Below are 27,500 nucleotides of genomic sequence, written 5' to 3' on the forward strand. Positions count from 1 at the left end.
CGTACTTGTACCCATTTATATTCAGCCGTTACATAAAGTTTTATATATGAAAATGTGCGCAATTTCATGTAATAATACAGCAAAATACAACCCATGGTTGTAGCTTTATCAGTTTGGAAATATTTTCATATAAAACCATGATAACTGCCAATTTCAACCTTCGTCAACTTTGACTCGACCGAAATGGTAAAAAAACGCAATTTTAAGCTAAAACTCATACATTCTAGTAATATTCAATCATGTACCTTCATTTTGCAACAAACTGGAAGTCTCTAGCACAATATTTCGATTTATGGTGAATTTCTGAAAAAAATTTTTTTTCCCACGCTCGCGCTACGTAACCTCGCCGAACATCTCAGAAATTTTTCATCATGTTGTCGTAATGTTTGCATCATTTTACATTAGTCGTTACATAAACTTATATATGAAATGTGCAGCCATGTAGAATACAACAGAAAATAGCTTATGGTTGTAGCTTTTATCAGTTTTGAAATATTTTCATAAATCACGATAACTGCCAAAATTTCAACTTCGTCAACTTTTAACTCGACTAAATGGTCAAAAACGCAATTGTAAGCTAAAACCTACATTCTTTAATATTCAATCGTTTAAATTCATTTTGCAATAAATAAAGTCTCTAGTACAATATTTGATTTATGGTGAATTTTTTAAAAACATTTTCCTTACGCTCATGCTTGTAACTCAATAACATCTCAGAAATTCTTTCGCTCATGTCGACATTTGCAATCGCTTTATATTAGTCGTTACATAAACTTTTATAGGCGATAATGTGCTAATTTCATGTACAATACAACAAAAATAACTCATGGTTGTAGCTTGTATCAGTTTTGAAATATTTCCATATAAATCACTTATCAGAAAAATTCGGATTTTTGGTCAACTTTTGTAATCGACCAAATGGTCGAAAACTGCAATTGTAAGCTAAAACACTTACAGTCTAGTAATTTTCAATCAATTAGCTTCATTTTTCAACAAACGGGAAGTCTCTAGCACAATATTTCGATTTATGGTGAATTTTTGAAAAAAACATTTTTTTACGTCCGAGCGTTACGAATTTATGCATCATTTTGTGATAATATTTTCTCTGTGTTGCTTTGATCGTCTTAAAATTTGTTATATACCAAAATCATTGCAATTTAGTGTACAACTAAAAAAATTAACTCATTAGCTTTAACCGTTTTGCTTACAGTGCGATTTGTATACAATTATATACGAGTTTTATTTTTTTCGCTGTCATACATTCCAATATTTATGTATGATAATGATATTTTTTTCATTTCTGATGGTTGTGCCACTAAAACTTCAGGCAATGACAAAAAAATGAGCCAAAATGAACTTAACTTAAAAACTAAGCGTGTGCTGTGATTTTTGAAAAATCTTTTTCCGCTTTCAAGCGCTTAACTCACCTAACGCTCGGCATACGGAGACGCTTTTGTAAATAGGGCTTCAAGCAAGCAAGGGTTAAGTTCGTGTGTCAGCTGTAATTGTAATTATGCAAAGTAAACTTCAAAAAACATCAGAAAGACTATGTATAACTCACTAAAAGTAACTACTTCTCCCCCATCCCAGTACATCTCGTAAATATTTGTACACACAAATATACTCAGGAATTGTTGATGATTTTAGTTATTATCTTGTACAATATTATGTGAGCTGTAATTATAATTTTGCAAAATAAAGTGAATAAAAAATATTAGAAAGAATTTGTAATAATTGTTAAAGCTAGAGTATTTTTACAAGTATCTTGGAAAAGAGGCCCCACACAGGATTGGAAATATTTCCTCAACTTCTCATGGAAGGAACAAAATTTGGTTAGAATTTTCATCTTTTACCATGTGCATTTGCATGTTATATGTACGAGAGGTGATAGACTTTATCCTTCTTGTAGTCAGGTCGGCAACGTGGACTCCTTGTGATTAAGGTAACCGGGTTCGCTTCCTCAACTGTCCGTCACAGGCCCTTCAATTTCTTCCCTTGATCTATCGGCTTAACAAGCATATAAAAAAAAAAAAAAAACGCCAGAATTAGCTGAGTTAAGAGGGCATTGTGGCTATTAGAATTACATGTGTGTCTGGTAAAAGTGACCAGTAGATTCTGCATATATATTTCAGCCTAAAAAGCAATAAAAAAAACGATTGCCCACTTGGCTACGATGGTGAGGATGGGTCTACAGTATTCCAGCTCAAATAAATATATCTGAAAACGACAGGTATATATATGTACGAGAGGTGATAGACTTTTATCCTTCTCGTGGTCAGGTCGGCAACGTGACCTCCTTGTGATTAAGGTAACTCGGGTTCGCTTTCCGCGGCCGGCCGTCACAGGCCCTTCAATTTCTTCCCTTTGGATCTATCGGCTTCGTAGTTACAAGCATATCCAAAAAAAAAAAAAAAAGCTTGAAGAATTAGCGAAGTTAAGAGGGCATTGTGACCATTAGAATTACATGTGTCTGGTAAAAGTGACCAATAGATTCTGCATATATATTTCAGCCTAAAAAGCAATAAAAAAAACGATTGCCCACTTGGCTACGATGGTGAGGATGGGTCTATTCCAGCTCTAATAAATATATCTGAAAACGACAGGTATATATATGTACGAGAGGTGATAGACTTTTATCCTTCTCGTAGTCAGGTCGGCAACGTGACCTCCTTGTGATTAAGGTAACTCGGGTTCGCTTCCCGTGACCGGCCCTGTCACAGGCCCTTCAATTTCTTCCCTTTGGATCTATCGCCGTGAGTTACAAGCATATCCATAAAAAAAAAAAAGCGTGAAGAATTAGCGAAGTTAAGAGGGCATTGTGGCTATTAGAATTACATATGTGTCTGGTAAAAGTGACCAGTAGATTCTGCATATATATTTCAGCCTAAAAAGCAATAAAAAAAAGATTGCCCACTTGGCTACGATGGTGAGGATGGATCTATTCCAGCTCTAATAAATATATCTGAAAACGATGGATATATATATGTGCGAGTGGTGATAGACTTTTATCCTTCTCGTGGTCAGGTCGGCAACGTGACCTCCTTGTGATTAAGGTAACTCGGATTAAGCTTCCTGCGCGTCGTCACAGGGCCCTTCAATTTTTTCCCTTGGATCTATCGAAACCGAGTTACAAGCATATCCATAAAAAAAAAAAAAGCGTGAAGAATTAGCGAAGTTAAGAGGGCATTGTGGCTATTAGAATTACATATGTGTCTGGTAAAAGTGACCAGTAGATTCTGCATATATTTTCAGCCTAAAAGCAATAAAAAAACGATTGCCCACTTGGCTACGATGGTGAGGATGGGTCTATTCCAGCTCTAATAAATATATCTGAAAACGACAGGTATATATATGTGCAAGTGGTGATAGACTTTTATCCTTCTCGTAGTCAGGTCGGCAACGTGACCTCCTTGTGATTAAGGTAACTCGGGTTCGCTTCCGCGGCCGGCCGTCAGTCACAGGCTCTTCAATTTCTTCCCTTTGGATCTATCGGCCAGAGTTACAAGCATATCCAAAAAAAAAAAGTAAAAGTTAAAAGAATTGTGGCTATTAGAATTACATTAAGAGGGCATTATGGCTATATATATTACATATATATATATTATATATATATATATATATATATATATATATATATATATATATATATATATATATATATATATATATATATATATATATATATATATATATATATATATGTATATTATATGTATATATATATATAATGATATATATATACAGTCATACCTCGAAATTACGTGAGGTTAGGTTCGGAGCAAGGTGAATTTTGGCGTAAGTTTGGCATGGTCTTTAAAAATGCTAATAAATGTTTATTTCAGAGTTTAAGTACTAAATATGACCCTAATCATGCTCATTTAAAAGCTGACTTTTAAATGAACTAAAGTTAGTGTAATTTTATTTAAAATTTAGCTTATTACCCTTAAAAAAGGAATACAGTAAATGGTTGACATAAAAACTGAGGACTGCACAGTTTCATAATAGCGCATTTACAGTAGGTGCGTACGTATACTAATGTTACCCCTAATTCATGGGATGCCGTTTCTTTGTCACTTAGAGTAAAAGCCGTTTTCTTTGCGTCACTAGGCAAAACGTCACAGTCAACAAAAGTACAATTTCATAAAACATCGAAAACATGTACATAATGTTCGTAGAAGGTAGTACAGTACAGGTAAAATTCAATCTATTCAAAATTATATACTGTACAGGTAATGACGTACAGAGAATAATAAGTTGTAAACGTATGTTTGAGCGCTAACTACTAATGAGAGAGATGAGAGAGAGAGAGAGAGAGAGAGAGAGAGAGAGAGATACTGTAATAAAATAACTGTACTGCTTTTTGTATCGTATTTATGCGCAAATATATAAATACAAATTTTCCATTCTGATTTTACACCTAAAAACACGAAAACTTAAAAATTATACACACTTTCTACAGGGGTATCATCTTTGAAAAATGCAGGGTATCACATCTTGTAAAAGTACACCAACTGAACGTGCTGTAATTACATGCACATACAGATTGCACTAGCACTTTTCTCCGAGGTGAACAGAGTAATTTTCAAAGAATGACACTTATACAACTCTTAATTACATCTATGATATTACATTAAAGAACTCATTTTATCAAATGAGCGCAACTGAACAACTTCATCTCAGGGTCATGTAAAGTCCTTGTGACAAAGACTTTGCAAATGGACATAATACTTGTATGATATTTATGTACAGAAATATAAATATAAATTTTCCATATCGATTTTACAGTTAAAAGCATGAAAACTTATAAATGTACTTCAAACATTAAACAAGCATTTTCTGCAGGAGTATCATCTTTGAAAAGTGCAGTAACTTTGCAAATGGGTATCACATCTTGTAAAAGTACACTAAGTGAATGTGCTGAAATTACCTTTGCATCATATTTATGCATGTACAAAAATAAAAATAATACATTTTCGATACAGATTGTACACTTGAAAGCATGAAATGCGTTTTTCATAGAGATTTTACACATGAAAGCATGAAATGCATTTTTCATAGAGATTTTGCACATTAAAACATCAAATGCATTTTTCATACAGATTTTACACATAGAAGCATGAAATGCATTTTTCATACAGATTTTACACATAAAAGAATGAAATGCATTTTTCATACAGATTTTACACATAAAAGCATGAAAACTTGTAAATTACTTAAAAAATTAAACACCCACTTCTGCAGGGTTTCTCGAGAATTTCGTGTGTCTGTGAAAAAATCGCGTATGCCCATTAGTTAGGTTCCAGTGAAAAGTTCGTGTGTGTGTGAATTCGCGCAACTCGAATCATGTAAGATCATATATATATATATATATATATATATATATATATATATATATATATATATATATATATATATATATATATATATATATATATATATATATATATATATATATATTTCACAAGTGATCAAGCACCTGGTTATTACACAAATAATAATACCAAAAAGTTACCTCACATTGACCAGATACTTGAAACCTCATAACAAAGAATATGACTGATTCACTAAAAGTACAATGATCCCATAAAACTTACTTATTACTTGAGAAAATCAATATAACTTTATCAAGTTATGGGTGAGGCAACATTTATTAAGTTATATCCAGACTAGTGGAAAATGGGTATCACTTCAACAAACACTGTAGCTGTCTTTCTGGTTCTATTTTACCTAGATAAGTCTCATGTGAACAAATAGATACATCACTTACCTTGTACACTTTCATTAATGTCTCTAATTACTGGTGGTCAAAATGAAACGCTATGTTTTAAAAAACTTTAAACAAACAGGTTTATTTCTAAGTTCAAAAGTTATATGTAAAGTTCACAATCTCAAAAGATTTACTATTAATTGACAACAGTGTAAGATTTAAGTATTTCTTAATCAAGTTTAATTCACAAAACTCTAATTTATTAAGAAAGCAATTTGATTAGGTAAGATTCAAACTATTAACTATCACTCAAGTGCCAAGTATATACCTGATTAACCTAACACAAACATTCACCAAAATATTACTGACTGGAATCCACATAAACATTCTCCAAAATCTCAATAACAGGTAGGCACTAACAAAATGTTAAGAAATCACCAGCAAAACACAGTAATTATAAAATTATAGCAATATGATAGCACAGACATATAAGAATGCAATATGCAAAAATGGAAATATACCAACCACCAAAATTGTGCCTAGAGATTATATTAATCTTTCACAAGAACATTTCTCTTTTAAAAAAGAAAAAGTTAAACTCACGTCTTTCTAAGACTTTCTTATAGATAACATTGTCAGGGCACTAAGACTTATTCAAAATAATAATTCTCTTTTACCTAGAATATCACTTTGACTCTTAACATTACAAAACTCAGTAATCACCACATTACCTTTTGTAATTATTACACCATTATCACAACGTTTGCACAAAACAATATTCCTGATCACCTTCTACAAAATTAACACACTCCTGGGGTGAGTTTTAACAGAGCTTTTACAAACAGTAACCCTTCAGTTTCCCTTATATACATAATGGGATTATTGAGAGAGAGAGAGAGAGAGAGAGAGAGAGAGAGAGAGAGAGAGAGAGAGAGAGAGAGATGCTTATATCAGGGACCCCTGTGGCTGACTGAGTGTCTTTGGAACAGCACTGCACTTTTAACTCCAACAAACCCTTCCAGAACACATGATACATAGAATATACATACACACACAAGTATACACATGTATGAATACACACACGGCTGAGCTTCGAGCGCCCGACTTCTTATCTATAACTGACATTTCCTGGGACACTCAAACCACCTGAGCAAGCAAAAGGAAATGCTTTTAGACCCAAAATTGGCTGGCTGACAGCATGTCAACTTGAAGTGCCTCTCTCACTCATTCTCTCTTTCTCAGATTACGAAAAAGAATAAGCACAGACACAGTTGATATATAATTGGATAGGCATATAGAACAAATGTATAATAGGCAATTCGCCAATTGGGTGACAGCTCATCACGATAAGTTAGGAGGGCTTCTTTTTGCTTTAGCGTGAGTTACTAGACACCTGTGTAAATATAGAAGCGATAAGCTCTTACCCTCTCTCTACAACAGGCTGTACACAATTCCACTTTTTAAACAAAGGGAAAAACATACCAAAGCATTGTAAGATTACATGATATACAATTTATCTGTAAGAAAAAGACATTTTAAAATCACATCTTCACAATGAATGACAAATCTGCAAGCAAAACATCAAAATTTTCACAGAGACATATAAACACTTATAAAATGGTTATATATATTATAACACCTTATAATATATACATATATATATATATATATATTTTTTTTTTTTTTTTTTTTACGAATTTCCCTGGGTTTATGGTATTTTTACAGGCCGGCAATGGAACTTTATTTAATTTGCCTTGGAGTTCTGGCTTGCGTAAAGAGAAATCGTAAAAAACAAAGAACAAGGGATGTTATAGGAGCTGAAGGCTCTACTTCATAAGGAAGTGTTATGTAAACACTTGGGATAAATTAAGGAATTATATTTACAAAGGAAAGCATTAGAAGGGAAAATGGGTAAGTAAATTGTTAAAGGGCTTGCAACGCTTGAAGATCCTTCTACTGGAGTCTTGACTAAGGGCAAGGCACAGTCCAAGATGAGTCCACTGCGAATAGGTCCCTATTAGGAGAAGCGGGTCTCTGGCAAAGGATGACGAGGGACGATCACGTGTGGTGATGCACTGTCACTCGAGGATGACCGTGGTCTGAAGTCGGACAGGGGGGAGTGAAGGTCTCTCAGCAAATGTATCACTCGCCCACGTGTATGACTAACTCCCCTACGACTACGACTGCTACCATACTTCTACTGCCACTGCCTTTCAGATCTCCTGTCTTTCCCTTTTAAAGCCTTGGCCGTGTGTCGTGGCCGCGTGCAAACTTCTGCCGATAACGGGGGCTGTGTGCAAACGATGTGTCATTTGCCAAGTGTTCAGCCATCAGGTTGCCTCTTCCCAGGTATCCTGCGAAAGGAAAGACAATTCAGCAGCTTAATCTGCCTTTAGAAGGTTGTTTTAAGCAGCTTAGTTGGGTAAGCTGCTTAAGGGAGCGGCACCAAGTCTCGTATCTTTGCCTTTTTAACCCGTGCCATCTCAATGTCTGTTCCAGGTGAAGAAAGGGACAGATCAAAATGCTGACAACTTTGTTCTCATATCTAGGTCAACTAGGACCGGCCATGCAACAACGATTCTACTCTCAATAAACAAAGGGCAAATTAGGTTGGGGGGGAGGCGCGCTGTGCAGCGACGTCTTGTAAATTATAATAGCTCCCCACGGAAGATAACATACGAGCCTTTATTCGGGCTTGTGTGTTGATATTCAAGAATTTGGCACAGCTGCTTTACTTTACTCTCCCTCCAACAAGAAATGGATAAGCTTTTACTTTACTTTATCCCCACACATTAATATTAAACTACTTTAACATGGCACATTAATTTCCTTCAAATTTACGGTATACGTTACTTTTAAGATTACGAGGACAAGGTAATTTGGAGGCAGGTGACAAAATTTAAGAATTAATTACTTATTTTGTAAATGACATCCCCTTTACGTGATATTGTAATGACGATACACAATTCGCATCGCCAACTCGACAGTTGACGGCTGACAACTTACACTGGGGATTTTGACAGCTGTGGGCGAGCGAGAGTATTCGCGAGTTTAAATTCGCTAACTTTAAACCACGCTAATTTTATGCGTCCACTGCCCATAACTCGGGCGCAGGCTATAAATAGATACTCGCTCAATGTTATGATGGGATAAGCAGACAAAAGACGAGGGGCCTGGGACAAAATAGAGTTCTTGGGAAAAAAAAAAAGTAACAAAGAGAAAAATGAACAGGATGATACCAGTGAGGGGCGTGACCGCATACTAAAAAGTGGGACACGTCTCTTGGTTTACGAAGGTGGCATTAAAATCACAAGGGCAGGAGTCTATGACTCGCAATTCGTTAAAAGTAGAAAAACAAAAAAATAAATAAATGAATAAAAGAGTAAATGATGTTGGCAGAAGAGCCAAGGGTAATAGAGTTAGGTATTTATTGTGTTATACGGGAATTTATCGTCCTTTGCATATAAATTACAGCCCAGACTATCTCTCAGCCCCAGGGCTGGAAAAGGGAACCCAAAGGGAGCGAGCAACTCCTTCAGGAAGAGCTGACACGCATGCCCTGTGCTAAGGTAGGGGTGCAAGGGCGTGCCACTTCCCCTTCTGTTATTCTCAATGATTTATGCATTTTGAGGGGAATGGTATCCCGTATTTAAATGCCTCTTGTGGTGATAATTTAAGAAAAGATTAACCCTTAAACGCCTACTAGACGTATCATACGTCGACTAAAATTGTCTGTTGGGTGCCAAGTGGATGTACCGTACGTCGACTACAAAAAATTTCAACCTTCGGTCAACTTTGACTCGACCGAAATGGTCGAAAAACGCAATTGTAAGCTAAAACTCTTACATTTTAGTAATATTCAATCATTTACCTTCATTTTGCAACAAATTGGAAGTCTCTAGCACAATATTTCGATTTATGGTGAATTTTTGAAAAAAACTTTTTCCTTACGTCCACGCGGTAACTCGGCCAAAAATTTCAGAAATTCTTTCGTCATTTTGTCGTAATTTTTGCACTGTTTTATATTAGCCGTTACGTAAAGTTTTATATATGAAATTGTGCGCAATTTCATGTAAAATACAGCAAAATACAACCCATGGTTGTAGATTTTATCAGTTTGGAAATATTTTTATATAAATCTCGATAACTGCCAAAATTTCAACCTTCGGTCAACTTTAACTCGACCGAAATGGTCAAAAAACGCAATTGTAAGCTAAAACTCTTACATTCTAGTAATATTCAATCATTTACCTTCATTTTGCAACAAATTGGAAGTCTCTAGCACAATATTTTGATTTATGAAGAATTTTTGAAAAAAACTTTTTCCTAATGTCCGCGCCAGAAATTCTTTCGTCACGTTGTTGTAATGTTTGCACCGTTTTATATTAGTCGTTACATAAAGTTTTATATATGGAAATGTGCGCAATTTCATGTAGAATACAACAGAAAATAACCCATGGTTGTAGCTTTTATCAGTTTTGAAATATTTTCATATAAATCACGATAACTGCCAAAATTTCAACCTTCGGTCAAATTTAACTCAACCAAAATGGTAAAAAAAATGCAATTATAAGCTAAAACTCTTACATTCTAGTAATATTCAATCATGTACCTTCATTTTGCAACAAGTAAGAACTCTCTAGCACAATATTTCGATTTATGGTGAATTTCTAAAAAAAAAAACTTTTTCCTTACGTCTGCGCACGGTAACTCGGCCGAACATCTCGGAAATTTTTTCGTCACATTGTCGTAATGTTTGCATCGTTTTACATTAGTCGTTACATAAACTTTTATATATGAAAATGTGCGCAATTTCATGTAGAATACAACAGAAAATAATTCATGGTTGTAGCTTTTATCACTTGAAATATTTTCACATAAATCACGATAACTGCCAAAATTTCAACCCTCGGTCAACTTTAACTCGACCGAAATGGTCGAAAAACGCAATTGTAAGCTAAAACTCTTACATTCTAGTAATATTCAATAATTTACCCTTATTTTGCAATAAATTGGAAGTCTCTAGCACAATATTTCGATTTATGGTGAATTTTTGAAAAAAACATTTTCCTTACGTCCGCGTGGTAACTCGGCCGAACATCTCAGAAATTTTTTCGTCACGTTGTCGTAATGTTTGCACCGTTTTATATTAGTCGTTACATAAAATTTTATATATGAAAATGTGCGCAATTTCATGTAGAATACAACAGAAAATAACCCATGGTTGTAGCTTTTATCAGGTTTTGAAATATTTTCATATAAATTACAATAAATAGAAAAAATTCGACCTTTGGTCAAATTTAACTCGACCGAAATGGTCGAAAACTGCAATTGTAAGCTATAACACTTACAGTCTAGTAATATTCAATCAATTAGTTTCATTTTTCAACAAACAGGAAGTCTCTAGCACAATATTTCGATTTATGGTGAATTTTTGAAAAAAAACATTTTTTTACGTCCGCACGTTACGGATTCATGCATCATATTGTGATAATATTTTCTCTGTGTTGCTTTGATCGTTTTACAATTTGTTATATACCAAAATCATCGCAATTTAGTGTACAATACAAAGAAAAAAAAATAATCCATTAGCTTTAAACCGTTTTGCTCACAGCGCGATTTGTATAAAATTATATATGAAAATTTTTTTTTGCACTGTCATATATTTCAATATTTATATATGATAATGATATTTTTTTTCATTTCTGATGGTTGCATACTAAACTTCAGGCAATGACCAAAAAATGGAGCCAAAAATGAACTCTTAATCTTAAAAACTAAGCGTGCTGTGATTTTTTGAAAAAAACTTTTTTTCCGCTTTGGCGCTAACTCCCGAACGCCGCCGGCATACGGGAGACGTTTTTGTAAATAGAGGCTCGGCGTTTAAGGGTTAATAGAAAATGATAAGGGATAGAAGTTCCAGAGGAACGGAAGAAGATTGTGGAGCGCCTTGACATCCTCTTCTGGATTAGAGGTGCCGAGACCTTTGAAAGATGAACGGGTGGCACAGGTGCCAGGAGAGCTCTAGATCTCTTTGTAGACTACCTGGAAATTCCCACGCCTGTGGTAATTCCGCCATGAACCTCTCCTACTTGGACAGTTGTCCTCAGCCAGGGAATCGGAGGGCCCGAGGCCAGAGGGCGGCAGGGAGTGTCGCCTGGGCCAGCTGCTGCGACAGCTGATGCAGGAGTTTTGTTCGCCAGCTTGGCTATTAATTTTTGCAGCTTGCAGAGTTCATCGGCCCAGCGAGGCGGGGCGGAAGCATGACTCGCGAGGGTATCTGTGGCGGGCGGCGAGAGAGCGGTAACAGTCGGCGGGGGCGTGGATGATTCACAGGCATCAATGACCAGCTCAGGCACAAGTTGCAAGGCTGGTTCTTTAGGTGAACTAACGCTGTGGTCGAGAGGAACCGTCTCTCTTACCGACGCTGGTAGTGGTGCCAGGCCAGAAGAAGAGAGGGGGTCCTGAGTTGGATCCCTTGAATGGAGATCGGGGTTGTGCTCTGGCGCTGGGACTAAGGCAGGGTCAGGCACTATCAGGTTTCTTGTGCTTGTCGGTCAGGACGGATGGAGCTTGGCACTGCTCGGTGCATGCAAGTGGCACTGGCAGGGATTTGGCATCTCCTGGAGAGAGATCTGATTGGGGCCCTGGCACTGGCACTGAGACAGGTCCGGGCACTGGAATTGGATCGGGAACTGATCGAGGGGGCCACTGTACATCATACTCATGTAGCACTGGTAGGAACTTCACGTCCTTATGGTACCCAGTGGAGGATTTCTCGCGTCTGAGGAATGAATTGGGGAATGTGGACCCCTGGATTGTTGTGATTTATGTGGGGACTGAAAGTCCTGTCCCAGGATGACGTCATAGCCTCCGGGAAGATAGCTTGCCACCGCAAGGTTGCAAATTTTTGATTGGTGAGGTCTTGTGACTCTCAATTGGACTGTAGGGAGTATCATTTTAAATTGATTTACTCCCTCGATCATGACGAGTTTTCATCTGTTGACAGTAACTCCATAGGGAACCCTATCCCTTCGTATGAGGGAGATTTGTGCGCCAGAGTCATCGAATGCCTTGACTCAGCGTGCGGGGTAGCTGCCTCGGGGAGGGGCCACATGTATGGGACCTTCAGCAGGAGGGCCCAAGGACTTGGAATTCGTGACGGCCAAGGCAACGGCGGGAGTATTTGATTTATTGTTAGGGCATTTCGCCCATGAGGGAGAGTGGCCATAAACCTTGCACACCATGCAAAAGGTTTGGTTAGTCTTTCCGCGCTGCCCCTGTTTTTAGGTGGTTTTCCGGAAGAAAGAGGCGCTGTTTGCTTGTTCCGGCACTGGTCAGCGGAATGCCCCATCTTTTTGCAGTAATGGCAAGTTAGGGGCTTGCCTGAGTTCCCATTCTTATGGGCATTTGATCCTCCGAAGAGGGGCGGGGGATATATCTTCCACCCCGTGGATCCTTCCTGAGGGTGGTGAGTCTCCCACGTCTGTTATCCGGCAACACTCGGTGAGCATGGCAGGGGCTTTTTCTACTATATGAGTGGCCAGGGCAGGAAATGCTCAAATTTAAATTTCTCGAGTACCTCGGCGACGCTAGTGGCTCCTTCGGACTTGAGCCATTTTGCTAATGCCCACTCAGAATGGTACGCCCAATCGAACCAAGTCTGGCCTGCTTCTCTTGGCTGCTCTCTCCAACGTCTCCTCCACCGCTCGGGGGTGATCTCGTATGCCTTGGTAACTGCTTGGCGTACGGCTTCCCAGTTTCCCCTATCCTCTGCCGAAAGGGTGTGGTAGGCAACAAGTGCCTTCCCTCCCAGGAATTTAGTGAGAACAAGGGAGAGTTCTGTGGGGAGAGGGTGCAGCACTCCAGGACTCTTTCAGCCCTCTCAATCCATACTTCAGGTTCGGCCTCTGTCCATTTTGACATGAATGAGTGTGCTTGGCTGAGGGCACTCATTCTCGCTGCAGGGTGGGGGTTGGCGTTCTGTCGTTCTAACATCTGGAGGTCGTGGGCGTGCTGCTGCTCTCACTCCTCCCTGTCTTTCTCCTCTCTCTTCTCCTGGGCGATCCTCTCTTCCTCTCTTCCCATTCTTTGTCCTCTTTTCTCTTGGGCGATTCTCTCTTTCTCCTGGGCAATTCTCTCTTTCTCCCTCTCTTCCCGTTCTTTATCCTCTCTTTTCTCTTGGGCGATTCTCTTTCTCCCTCTCTTCCCGTTCTTTCTCCTCTCTTTTCTTTTGGGCGATTCTCTCTTTCTCCCTCTCTTCCCGTTCTTTCTTCTCTCTTTTCTCTTGGGCGATTCTTTCTCTTGCTCTTGCCATTCTAGCTCTCTTTCCGCCTTGGCATCGTCCACTCTCTCTTGAACCCAGTCTCTCAGAGCTTGCCCTGATAGTCCCATGTCCTTTCCAGTGGACATGTAGAATTTGAAGTCCTCATTTTGTTGGGCTCTGGCAGTAGCCATCTTGAAATAATGGTTATATGGACTGGACCCTATAGCGAATCAAATATGTCTGAGAAGACTCAGGTTGTCTGAAAAGACTCAATTGCAGGAATCTGAAACACTCAGTTGTTTTAATGAAGGCAATATGCTTTTTTATTATTAATTTTATTTACTGGATTTTTGGAGTTCTACTTTTTTATTTTTTTAATTAAGGTAATCTGCTTTTTTTATTAATTTGTATTTTTTGGTTTTTGGGAGTTTTACTTTTTTATTGTTTTTTAATTATGGCAATCTGCATTTTTTTTTAATATTTATTTATTGGACTTTTGGGAGTTCTACTTTTTTATTGTTTTTTAATTGGTCAATCCACATTTTTTGTATTTTTTATTTATTGGGTTTTTGGGAGTTTTACTTTTTTATTGTTTTGATTAAGGCAATCTGTTTTTTTTATTTCTATGTACTGAATTTTTGGGAGTTCTGTTTTTTTATTGTTTTTTTTTAATTAAGGCACTCTGCATTTTTTATAATAATTCATTTTTATTTATTGGATATTTGGGAGTTCTACTTCTTTATTGTTTTTTAATTAAGGCAATATGCTTTTTTTATTAATTTTTATTTATTGGATATTTGGGAGTTCTACTTTTTATTGTTTTTTAATTCAAGGAATATATTTCTTTTATTAATTTTTATTTATTGGATTTTTGGGGTTCTACTTTATTGTTTTTGATTAAGGCAATCTGCTTTTTTTTAATAAATTTCTATTCACTAGATTTTTGGGAGTTCTACTTTGTTTGTTGTATTTTTTAATTTTTATTGGATTTTTGGGAGTTCTACTTTTTTATTGTTTTTCAATTAAGACAATCTTCTTTTTTTATTACTTTTTATTTATTGGAGTTTTGTGATTTCTAATTTTTTATTTTTTTAAAGGCAATGCACTTTTTTGTTTTTATAATTTTTATTTATTTGAGGTTTGGGAATTCTACTTTTTTATTGTTTTTAATTAAGGCAGTCCGCTTTATTTTTTTAATTTTCATTTATTGGATTTTTGGGGTTTCTAATTTTTAATAATTTTTTTTAATTAAGGCAAGCTGCTTTTTCATTTTTTAAATTAATTTTTATCAATTGGATTCTTGGGAGTTCTAATTTTTTTTTTTTTTAGTAAGACAATCCACTATTTTTTTGTATTAATTTTTATTTATTGGATTTTTGGGAGTTCTACTTTTTTTATTGGTTTTTAATTGAGGCAATCAGCTTTTTTAATAAATTTTTATTTATTCAATTTTTGGGAGTTCCCCTTTTTTTTATTATTTTTTTAATTAAGGCAGTACACTTTTTTATTAATTCTTATTTATTGGATTTTTGGGAGTTCTGCTTTTTTATTGTTTATTAATTAAGGGAACCCACTTTTTATTAATTATTATTTATTGGATTTTGGGAGTTCGACTTTTTATTGGTTTTTTAATTATGTCAATCCACTTTTTAAAATAATTTTTATTTATTGGATTTTTGGGATTTCTATTTTTATTGTTTTTTAATTAAGGCAGTCCACTTTTGTATTATTTATTATTTATTGAATTTTTTGGGAGTTATACTTTTTTATTGTTTTTTAATTATGACTCCGCTTTTTTATTTTTAATAATTGGATTTTTGGGAGTTCTACTTTTTAATTGTTTTTTTTATTATGGCAGTTCATTTTTTCATTAATTTTTATTTATTGGATTTTTGGGAATTCTACTTTTTTATTGTTTTTAATTATGACAATCCACATTTTTTTTTATTAATTTTTATTTATTGGATTTTGGGAGTTCTATTTTTTCATTGTTTTAATTAAGGCAACATGCTTTTTATTATTAATATTTTTTTACTGGATTTTTGGGAGTTCTACTTTATTTTTTTAATTAAGGCAATCCTCTTTTTTTTTTATTAATTTCTGTTTATTGGATTTTTTGGAGTTCTACTCTTTTATTGTTTTTTAATTGTGGCAACCCGCATTTTTTATTTCATTTTTTATTTATTGGATTTTTGGGATTCCCACTTTTTTATTGTTTTTTTAATTATATGAATCCACTTTTTTATTATTTTTATTTTTTGGATTTTTGGTAGCTCTAATTTTTTTTATTGTTTTTTAATTGAGGCAATCTGCATTTTTTTTTTTTTATTAATTTTTATTTATTGGATTTTTGGGAGTTATACTTTTTTGTTGCTTTTTTAATTAAGGCAATCCACTTTTTTTTATTATTTTTTATTTATTTGAGTTTTGGAGTTTTTTTTTTTGTTGTTTTTTAATTGGGCAATCTGCAATTTTTTGTACTATTTTTTATTTATCAGATTTTTGGGAGTTTTACTTTTTTATTCTTTTGATTAAGGCAGTCTGAAGAGCCTTGAAACATGGTGCCTTATCATGCAAAAATGTAACTTCTTCAACAGATAACACATTTTCAGGATCTTTGAGGAAAGGAAATACTCCACCAGTAAGCACAGTTTCTCTGAAGTATTCACCATTCCATGACTATCCTTTTCCTTTGATGATCCACATTAACCGTTTGGCTGTGAAACAGAGAAAAATTTCCAAACATTCAGGAAATTTCACAACTTGGCGATAGCGCACATCATCGCTGATATCATCCAACTTTGCAGCCCAAATTATGTCATTTTTCTGATTTGGCTTCCTGACTGTTTAAATGAAGAATTCATCTGATGTGGCAACATGGAGAAAGTCAGTTCAACTTTTAATCTTTAAGAAATGAACCACAAAACCATGCACGGTTTTTCTCTGTTGCTGAGTGATGTTGGGCTTGCTGATAACATCAAATGGCTTGATACCAGATTTTTTTTCAACTCACGATATACAGCACTATAACTTCTGTTCTTTCCCCTTTTTGTTTCTAGTTCAAAAATCTATAAAGTCAATTTACGTAAAGACTTTCTTGGTCTACCCACTGCCTCAGCTGTGATGTCTTTTGACTCCTGAGAAAGGACTTCAGGCCTTCCAAGATTCTCTCTTTTTGTGATGACAGTCATATGGATTTTTGTTCCAGTTTCTTTTAACAGAGGATTCATCTCTTTTAATGTATTTATCTATCCAGGAACGTGAAATGATGGATTTGCCAGCATCCCTGGCCTCTCTGAAGGTTATAGCCGAGGATTTTTATTAATTTCCATCTGATTTCCTCCGAGTTCTCGTTACGGCTGTATTTAACTCCGTACTACAGTCTGAAAATACAAGAAATGTAAAATGAAAAATAGCTTAATAGAAACTTAAGATAATATACTTGGAGGTAGGCTAAAGCAGAAAACTTCATAACTTTCCATTTGCTCTGTCGAGGTCTAATTTTGAAACACCTGTGTCTTTATTTATATAACATAATAATTGATTATATATATTGTATGCGCTATATATATATATATATATAATATATATATATAATATATATATATATATATATAACATGAATAGACGTTAAGACATATATGACAAATATCATATACATTAATTTTTAGATAATTTTATTTTTGCATAGGATTATCAACCATGCATATATATATTATATATATATACCCCATAATATATCATATTTTATTATATTCTATTATATATATATAAAGTACTGTATATATATGAACAGTAAGTTAACTGTTTATAGATAATTCACAAAATACTCGGGTGACATTTCGTGACTTGATAAAGCAGTGTAACTATGTTGGCGTTCGGAGTATTTAATAGTTCCTATTAAAGACATTACTTTGAAAAATTCCAGATTTATATCTAGTTATATAAATCTGCCCTATAGATTTAGTGATGGCAAAGGACGTTAGATATATAGAAATAACTAGAAATGTCAGCTATAGTCAGTATAAAAACTAAAGCTAGGAACAGTAAACATATGTTAGTAGAAACTGAATGGCAAAATTTTTTAACAAAAATTTATTGAAACAACGACTGCAATAAAAACAGACCTAATACAAATGGTAAAGGTTTCATTAAAAACTATTTGTTTTGGTCTTTGTTTTGCTTTGTAAGTCCGTTTTTCAGTAGAATGTAATTTATATTCATACTTTGTTTTAAGCTTTGTTTGTATTAATTTACTGGTAAGCTGCCCTTCAAAATTGGCATTAATTCAGGTAAATCTTCCTAATAGCACCATAACTATAACATATCAAGCACATGATGTTCATCCCCATTTTTTATTTTTTGAGATTTTGCTGGACAGAAAGATGGATTTTATAACCAGAAGACTATGTCCCCAGACACATGTAGAGTAAATGCTTTTAAAACAATTTCTAACAAACGTATCATCTGCTGTTATTTGTTGTTTCATACTTACAATCGTCATCTTTTTTCTTGCCTGAAATAATTTAATTCAATTTTTTAATCAGTTATAATAAATGGAAATTTCTTTTAAAAATCCATAAAACTAATCAAATCTGATGTGGTTGTCAACTGTGTGAAAGGCAAGCGTTGTTCATTGTCCTGGACTGTTTGATTGACAGTCTTATTTTTCACAAAGTCAGGGAATTCTGTTTTTGGAAGGATAAGATTTGAGAGTGAAAATCCTCTTCTTCTTCGTTTAACGGGAATTTTTCCCATTCTGGGATTCTTATTGGAATGAGAGAGAGAGAGATGGTTTTGGTTAGAAGGAATTTGATTTGGGACCAGAGGATGGGATGTTGGTCCCTTTCGATAACATCTTTGAGTAACATTTGAGACCCCACGAGCGTACAGTTTATTGGAATTAACCCCATCTATGTATCCACCTTTGTCAAAGTCCAGGTTAGTAAACTAATTACGGACGTTTATCTATTTTAATTTTCTTAGCCCCTTTTGGATCAAAGATATTTTAAAATATAATTTGTCAGTCACACAATAAAGAAATGGGTGTATATAATTCCTTTGATGCTTTTACTAAAAACAATTTTATCCCATTGAGCTTCTGCCATTTTTAGTACTAGTTTTCAGAGGAGGTGGATACATACCGGGTTTAATACCATTAGGGTTATACCTGGAGATGCTATCTGTATCCAGCACTATATTAATTCGGTGGTCCTCCACCAGGGACATAAGCAGAGCCATGGAGAAAATCTTTATCATTTACTTGAATTATCGGACAGACTCTCTACTGGTGAATTCCAAAAAAATGGAAACCACAAATCTAAAGCATGGCGACAAGTTTTACCTTTATTACAGACTGTTAAAAAACAGTTTTGAATAAATGTCCTTTTCATACCCAAATGAACATCTCTTGTGCTTTTGACCATCTGTAACGCTGGCATCTGGACCCTTGTAAACTGTGGTAGACCCCAGAGGTCCATATTTTCTAACTGGTTCCATCCAAAGAACAGCTTAGCACCATCAGTTCTCTCATAGACAGACAATAATTTACCATAATTGTAAAAGTTGACACTGATGTTAGAAATTCCTGATTATTGTCTTTTAACATAACCAAATTAATACTAATGTAGTCCAAATTAGTGGTTTTATTTTTCGTACTGGGAAGATTTCATTTCAGTTTGTAAAATGAAACAGCATCAGATAACATCAGCAATGCGACATTTTTAGTGCTCATGCATCCATACCCTAAAGGTCTGGTAACTGCAAAAATTGAACAGGGGCTTGGTGCGATTGTGAATTTTTCTTTATCCCGAATGTTTAATGAGTAATTGTTTAGTGAATGTTTAGTAAGTAATTAGTGAATGTTTATGAGTAAGTATTTAGTGAATGTTTATTGTTTAGGGTTAGTGAATATTTTGTGAATGCGAGTGAGTGTTTAGTGTATAAATATTCAGTGAATGTTTAGTGTGTTAGGGTTTAGTGAATGTTTAGTGTGTAAGTGTTTAGTGAGTGGTTAGGGTTTAGTGAATGTTTAATGGGGAAGGCATGCACTTCTTATTAACTGTCTGTTGTACTGCTTGCTTGCACTTCCGTAGGAACAAGTGGTCGATGTTTAACTATGCTGGAACTTCACTTATCGTGCTCAGATGTCGGCTATCTTTCAATATTTCATAAGTTCTTCTTTTATTAATTTTGGTTAAATGAAATTTATGTTTCCCCTTAATTACATTTATTTAGTCTTTAAACTGTATAACTTTTCCACCTTTCAATGGGTAGCAATGACCGAGTCTTTATCTTAAAAGGCACATCGTAAAATTTGTGGACTTAGAATTTCACTTGGACTATGGGCATTCAGAAATTTTATAAGTTCACTTGTCCGTTCGAGTTGTCACAGTCACCTCTCCACACATCTCGCACACTCCCTGCCCTGATGCCTTTTTCTAACTGACTCTGCTTCTAGAGCCTTCGTATATATGGGTATGGGTTTGATGCCTAAATCTGGTATAATTTTCCCGAGTTTCGTCCAGATGGGCTTCCCTTTTCCATTAATGTTTCACGTTTAATTGTCTATGCAATTCATTCAACAGTTGTTATCAAGAGTTAACGTTATGGTGTGCGAGAGGTCACCGGGCGAGTCAAGATCTAAATTAGTTCATCTTTTTGCCCAGCGCATCTGTTTTTAGTCACTGGCGACGAACGGTTAAACTCAGCATCTGTTATGACTTCGTTTTCGTTAACGTCTTTCTGTTTTTGCTGTCTCTGTCTTTATCAGTGATTTTCTGTATGCCCTTGTGCATATATCAAAGTATTTCGTTTATTCAACTATAGACTCGTTTCTTTTATAAATGTTTAGTGTGTAAGTAGTCAGTGAATGTTAAGTGTTTAGTGTGTAAGTATTCAGTGAAGGCTTAGTGAGTGATTAGGGTTTAGTGAATGTTTAATATGTAAATGTTTAGTGAGTGCTTAGGGTTTAGTGAATGTCAGTGTTTAGGGAATGTTTAGTGTCTAAGTGTTTAGTGAGTGTTTAATGAGTGATTAGTGAATATTCAGTGACCGTTGAGTGTTTAATGAGTTGTTTAGGGATTTAATGAGCATTTAAGGTTTAGTGAGTATTTAGTGTTTAATGAGTGTTTAGGGTTTAGTGAGTGTTTAGTGTATAGTGAAAGCTTCGTGAATGTTCAGTGAGTGTCTAATGAATGTTTTGGATTAAGTGAGTCTTTAGTGAATGTTTACAGAGTGTTTAAGATACAGTAAGTATTTAGTGAGTGTTTACTGTTTTATAAGTGTATTGTGAGCATTCAGTGTACAGTGAGTGCCTATAGCCGATTCACTTAAGGTAGATTCCTGAGCCTATGAGACGTTTGTTTGGCGGCCTCTGATTGGCTGGTACTGGGAGGTATGCAGCTCGCTCACTGTTTCATTTTAATGTCTGTAGCTCAGAAAACTTGAAATATTTTTATATTTCTTCATTTATCTCACGTTTTACACAAGATAGGAAAGTTTTGGTCATACCATAGGATTCGGTATTAATTTTACAACTAAACCATGATTTCCTGAAATCAGTAAGATAAAACACAAAGGAATTACAACGAGTAAAAGTGAAGAGAGAAGCATTTCATTCTTTATACCTGTTTTTACATATCGTCAAATTTTGCATCATTCGTGCGATCAAGATAAAATAAAACTTGTTTTTCATACAATAAATTCACCCTGAGTACGCTGGTGCTTTCAGATTTTAGATGTGTGTGATATGTGAAGAGAAAATGAAGAATATGTCGTATTATGTTGCATCCGTAGTTGACTCAGTTTGAATAGTGCCGAGAGACGGTGGTCTGCAGACTGAGAGATCTTTGAGGCATCGTTGACAGTTGCCAATTAGTGATATGAGAAGTTTGCAGTTTCGACAATATTTACCGTATCATTATGTCATTAAATTTCCTGTAAATAAATGTATAGAATTCCCATTATGACTGTTGAACACTCTCACTCCAATATCATATATGTCCGTGTGTCTGAACATATCTGAGTAAGTGTAATTCCCGTAAATGTTCCCACACCCCTGCATCACTATATAGCGCATGTAGGATAATGAGACGAATCAGAAGACTTTTATAGCTTTATATATTTAAACAAAAAGAATGGAAATTCATACTGATGTATTATGTCATAAAACAAAATAAAATCATATACAGTATAGGCTTACATTGACAGTGTCATTACCATTATTTAAAAAAAATTGAATGGAAAATCATACATATAGTCATGTCATTACCTATTGAAACAAAAAGAACGAAAAATTATACAGATGCATCCATTTGATTTTTCATTTTTCCTTATCAGATATGTCCATAGTCCAATCATACGGACATATATGATATTGGAGTGAAAGTGTTCGACATTCATAATGGCAACTGTCAACGGCACCTGGACGCTCTTGCTGAGAAGACCAACGACGGCCAAAGGTGTCTCGCAGTCTGCAGACCACCGTCTCTCGGCACTATTCAAACCGAGTAAAGTACGGATGCAACATAATACGACATATTCTTCATTTTCTCTTCACATATCACATGCATCTAAAATCTGAAAGCACCAGCGTACTCAGGGTGAATTTATTGTATGAAAACACAAGTTTTATTTTATCTTGATCGCACGAATGATGCAAAATCCGACGATATGTAAAAACAGGTATAAAGAATGAAATGCTTCTCTCTTCACTTTTACTGAAGTAATTCCTTTGTGTTTTATCTTACTGATTTCAGGAAAACACGGTTTAGTTGTACAATTAATACCGAATCCCATGGTATGACTAAAACTTTCCTATCTTGTGCAAAACGTGAGATAAATGAAGAAATATAAACATATTTAAAGTTTTCTGAGCTACAGACATTAAAATGAAACAGTGAGCGAGCTGCATACCTCTCAGTACCAGCCAATCAGATGCCGCCAAACAAACGTCTCATAGGCCCAAGAATCTACCTTAAGTGAATCGGCTATAGTGAGTGTTGAGTATTCAGTTAGTGTTATTGAGTGTGAGTTTATAGTAAGTGTGTGTGTGTGTTTTTTGAGTGTGAGTGTTTAGTGATTGTAATTGTATAGTGAGTGGTAGTGTTTATTGATTGTACATTACTGCTTAGTTAGTGTTTAGTGACTGTATGCAAAGAAAGTCCTGTAATTTACAGGAACCATTTATGCTAGACATTGCTTAGCTCAAAGAGCAAATGCTTAGGCCTTGACCACAACAGTTGGAATGCTTAGGCCAACCTGTTTTTGTAAGGTAATTTTTCTCTGTGAAATTGGGTCAAGTAATAATAATAATAATAATAATAATAATAGGAAAAAGACCTTCTTTAATACAGGTTTTGTTAAACAAAATGGCAGTTTCAACAGCATTTATTTTATATAGTAAACGCTCAATTCGTCTTATCAGTTGCTTTTCTTGCGCTGGAATGGTTGCAAGCAATTGTCTGATATTCATATCCAGTGGGTTAGTGATGTGTAGGAGGTAGTTCTCATGGGGTGTCAGCGAGTTTCGCCCTTCTCGTTAGGGCATCATTCAGGACAGGATCGCAGGATGCAGTGGCTGTAACGTGGATTTTTCATCTGTTATCCCATTCTTTTGATTTGTGGAGTTACTCGCTTCATTTTCATCGGCTATCCGGCCGTGACGTCATCGGAAAGGCGGCTCCTGAGTAGCTGTCTTCTCCTGGATCTAAGCCTACTGCTGATCGGCGATGGTGCAATGTCTCGAGGAAGGCGGGTTAACTGATTGTTCCCAAGGTGAAGGGCGGCACCTCTGCCTTCCTCAGGTGTTGGGAGGGTGTCAGCGGGGCGAGGGTGAAAGTCGTCCTCGACATTGGGGCGTCTTTGAGTTGTAGGTGGGTGCGAGGGGCGATCTTGCAGGTCATCCTCGGGGTGAGATCTCACTAGGCGATCACCCACAGTGCTTTGAAGGTCGTCCTCAAGGGGCGTAGGTTGGGATGCGGGTCTTGCCTGGTTGTCCTCGGCTTTCCTGATGGCTGTAGGGAGAAGGAAGGTCTCCTGAGTCACATTAAGGCTCGGTTTCTCCTTCCCTATGTGGAGCGCCTCCAGCATGCGAAGACGATGAAGGTCGAAGGCGCTGTCAATAATTTTGAAATGTCCGACAATGTCGCTGCGGCGGATCCTCTGGTTGTGGGCAGTCTTACAGTGATTAAAGATGGTTCCCTCCTGGGCATGGCAGGAGATCCATTTGGAGAGGCGCATGAATGTTATGCCGATGTAAGTTCTGGGGCATCCTCGGAAAGGGCACGTGTATCGGTATATGACATTGAAAAATCCTCTTCATGTGATCTTGGGAGGGCAGGGTTATTCATCACTAGACTGCCGTCTTCTTGCTCCTGTAGAAGATAACCAGTTGGATCTTCTTGCTGCTGTCGAAAAACTGACGTTGTCCCCAATGATATTTTTCAGGGCCCGTTCGTCCTCCTTATATAAATTGAGTGGTAGTTCCCTTTGTAGAAGAGGTGATCATCTCTGGTGTATCTTGTCTCTCCTCTTGGTTGTACCACTTCTCCATCATCCTTCTGTAGGCGGCCTGGATGCTCCTGTTGGGATGACCATTATTAACTAATACTTGGGAGGCCCGTTCCATTTCATGGTGAGTGTCGGTCCACAACGAACAGTGGGGAAGAAGTCAAGCAGTGATGAGAGATACAAGAACTCCACCATCACCGCCTACGCCAGGAGGGCCCTTACCCACTGTTCGTTGTGGACCGACACTCACCATGAAATGGAACGGGCCTCTCAGGTATTAGTTAATAATGGTCATCCCAACAGGAACATCCAGGCCGCCTATAGTAGGACGATGGAGAAGTGGTACAACCAAGAGGAGAGACAAGATAGACCTAAGATAATCACCCTCTTCTACAAAGGGAAATACCACTCACGATATAAGGAGGATGAACGGGCCCTGAAAAATATCATTGGGGACAATTTTGCCCCACTAACAGCAGCAAGAAGATCCAACTGGTTATCTTCTACAGGAGCAAGAAGACTTGCAGTCTAGTGATGAAGAAGAACCCTGCCCCTCCCCAAGATCACATGAAGAGGACGAATGTCATATACCGATACATGTGCCCTTTCCGAGGATGCCCCAGAACTTACATCGGCATGACATCCATGCGCCTCTCCAAACGGATCTCCTGCCATGCCCAGGAGGGAACCATCTTTAATCACTGTAAGACTGCCCACAACCAGAGGATCCGCGGTTCATTGTCACCATTTTACAATTATTGACACCGCCCCAACCTTAGTCATCTTTGCATCCTGGAGCGCTCAACATTTATGGAAGGAAAAACCAGCCTTAATGTGACTCAGGAGACCTTCCTTCTTCCATTCAGCCGTTAGGAAAGCCGAGGACAACCAGGCAAGACCCGCATCCCAACCTTTTGAGGACGACCTTCAGAGCACTGAGGTGATCGCCTAGTGAGATCTCACCGGAGGACGGCCTGCAAGATGCCCCCTGTATTTGTAAAAGCACCCACCTACGACTCAAAGACGCCCCGAGGACGCCCTTCCAACATCTGAGGAAGGCAGAGGTGCGGCCCTTCACCTTGGGAACGATCGGTTAACCCGCCTTCCTAAAGAAATTACATCATCGCCGATCAGGAGTAGGCTTAGATCAAGGAGAAGACAACCAATCAGGAGCCGCCTTTCCGATGACATCACGGCCGGATAGCCAATGAAAATGAAGCGAGTAACTCCACAAACCAAAAGAATGGGATAAAAGATGAAAAATCCATGCATTACAGCCATTGCATCCTGTGATCCTGCCCTGAATGATGTCCTAGCGAGAAGGGCAAAACTATTATCTACACCCCAGATTTAGAACTACCTCCTATCACTAACCCACCGGATATGAATATCGGACAATTGAAACCACTCAGCGCAAGAAAAGCAATTGATAAGACAACTATAGCGTTTACTATATAAAATAAAATGCTGTTGAAACTGCCATTTTGTTTAACAAAACCTGTAATAATAATAATAACAGCAACAATAATAATAATAGTAAAAATTATATTAATAAGATAATAATAATAGTGAAAATAATAATAGTAATAAAGTATAGTACTATGAGCTGGACCGAGACCTTTCAATATGGCCTTCCGAGGTCACTCTCTGCAGGGAGTTCGCCACTCCATGTTATTGAGCTCTATGGAGTTTACACTTTTTTTGAAAGCGGTAAATTATTTCAGACGTGAAGATACTGTATGTCAGCAATTATCGAATCAAATTTAAATATCAAGAAATTCCAATTAACTTTCTCTTTCCTTTAAGTATTAATATTATTAAATCTTGTAATTCATAATTTTGGAATGTTTCTTCATATCTTTCACCTAGTAAAGTTCGAATGCCCCTTAATGAAAAGGATTACCAGGGGCTACTGACCCAAAGCTGTAATTGTTTTCCTCGTCACCATTCCCTTAGGCTTAGGGTAAACGCAGATTTGACAACACATGAGGAAAGAGTGTGTCACAATGTTTTGATTAATTTATTTTCATATGCTATTTGTAGCAGTATTTAGTCACAAAATTTCCCCAGTTATTATTAAAAATATTTTTCATATATAAAGTCGTCTTTTAAATAATAACAAGGAAGTTTCTCAGTGACAATTTGCATAATGAGGAAAGCAAGTTTGGCATCGCTGCTTCACCAACCCCCCGACATCTTGTCTTGACCAAGTATACTGGACATCCTACAACTACTAAGTTATGGGTAAATAAATTTCAGTAGGCTTTGCTTACCTATGAGATGCTATTCTGTTTTCTCCTGAACGATAAGAAGCCACACAACATACCATCATAAAGATAATAAAAGAAAAAATCAGACACTAAGCACCTATTTGGTATTCATGGTATTTGGGGTTTTGAAGATTGCCGTAGGGCTCTGCAGCGCCATCCTGGTGGAAGAGCACCGAACTACGTAGTACTAGTATACAGATATTAACACCTCCGGATATTATTGACCGTCGATTTTTGGTATTGCCGCATTTACCCAAAACCTATATTGTTGAGTGAGTGGACAGATGAAATGAAATACAGTGCAGTTATTTTTTTCTTTTTTATTAAATTGAAAGATGTTGCCGTTATACCCCCAAGGGTGTCGTCCCCATGTCCTTTTCAACCAACCCGGTTATGACCCACTTAAGTCTACTGACGACCCTATTATTCTCTTTCAACGTCGACAGAGGTACAATTGGCGTTTGCGGAACTGAATGATCTCCTTAGCCTGTGGTAGAAATCAGAGCTAACCTGGCACAGGGGATACCGATTCATAGTTGATGAACGAAACCGCCTTTGTTTTTGTGACATTTTTACTCCTCAGTTTTCGAGTTTCATTTGTTCAACCACTTCTGTGCCAATATCAAAATTAAATAGATAATTAAAATTTCTTGAAAAGCATCTCAAAATTTAACGATTTTTATTAAATTTTAGCTAAATTTTGACATAAAAATTCTATATACAGAAAAATCAAGTAAATAAACGT

At 36.4% G+C, this 27,500-nt stretch overlaps 1 protein-coding gene across 1 annotated transcript in view; it reads right to left on the bottom strand.

Moving 5' to 3' along the window:
- Window positions 1–27,500, bottom strand: part of LOC136844161 (uncharacterized) — a 340,577-nt gene that overhangs the window by 68,082 nt on the left and 244,995 nt on the right. The gene's annotated exons all lie outside the window — the stretch shown is intronic.

The sequence above is a fragment of the Macrobrachium rosenbergii genome, chromosome 12 (assembly GCF_040412425.1).
Source record: "Macrobrachium rosenbergii isolate ZJJX-2024 chromosome 12, ASM4041242v1, whole genome shotgun sequence".
NCBI classification, from domain to species: domain Eukaryota; kingdom Metazoa; phylum Arthropoda; class Malacostraca; order Decapoda; family Palaemonidae; genus Macrobrachium; species Macrobrachium rosenbergii.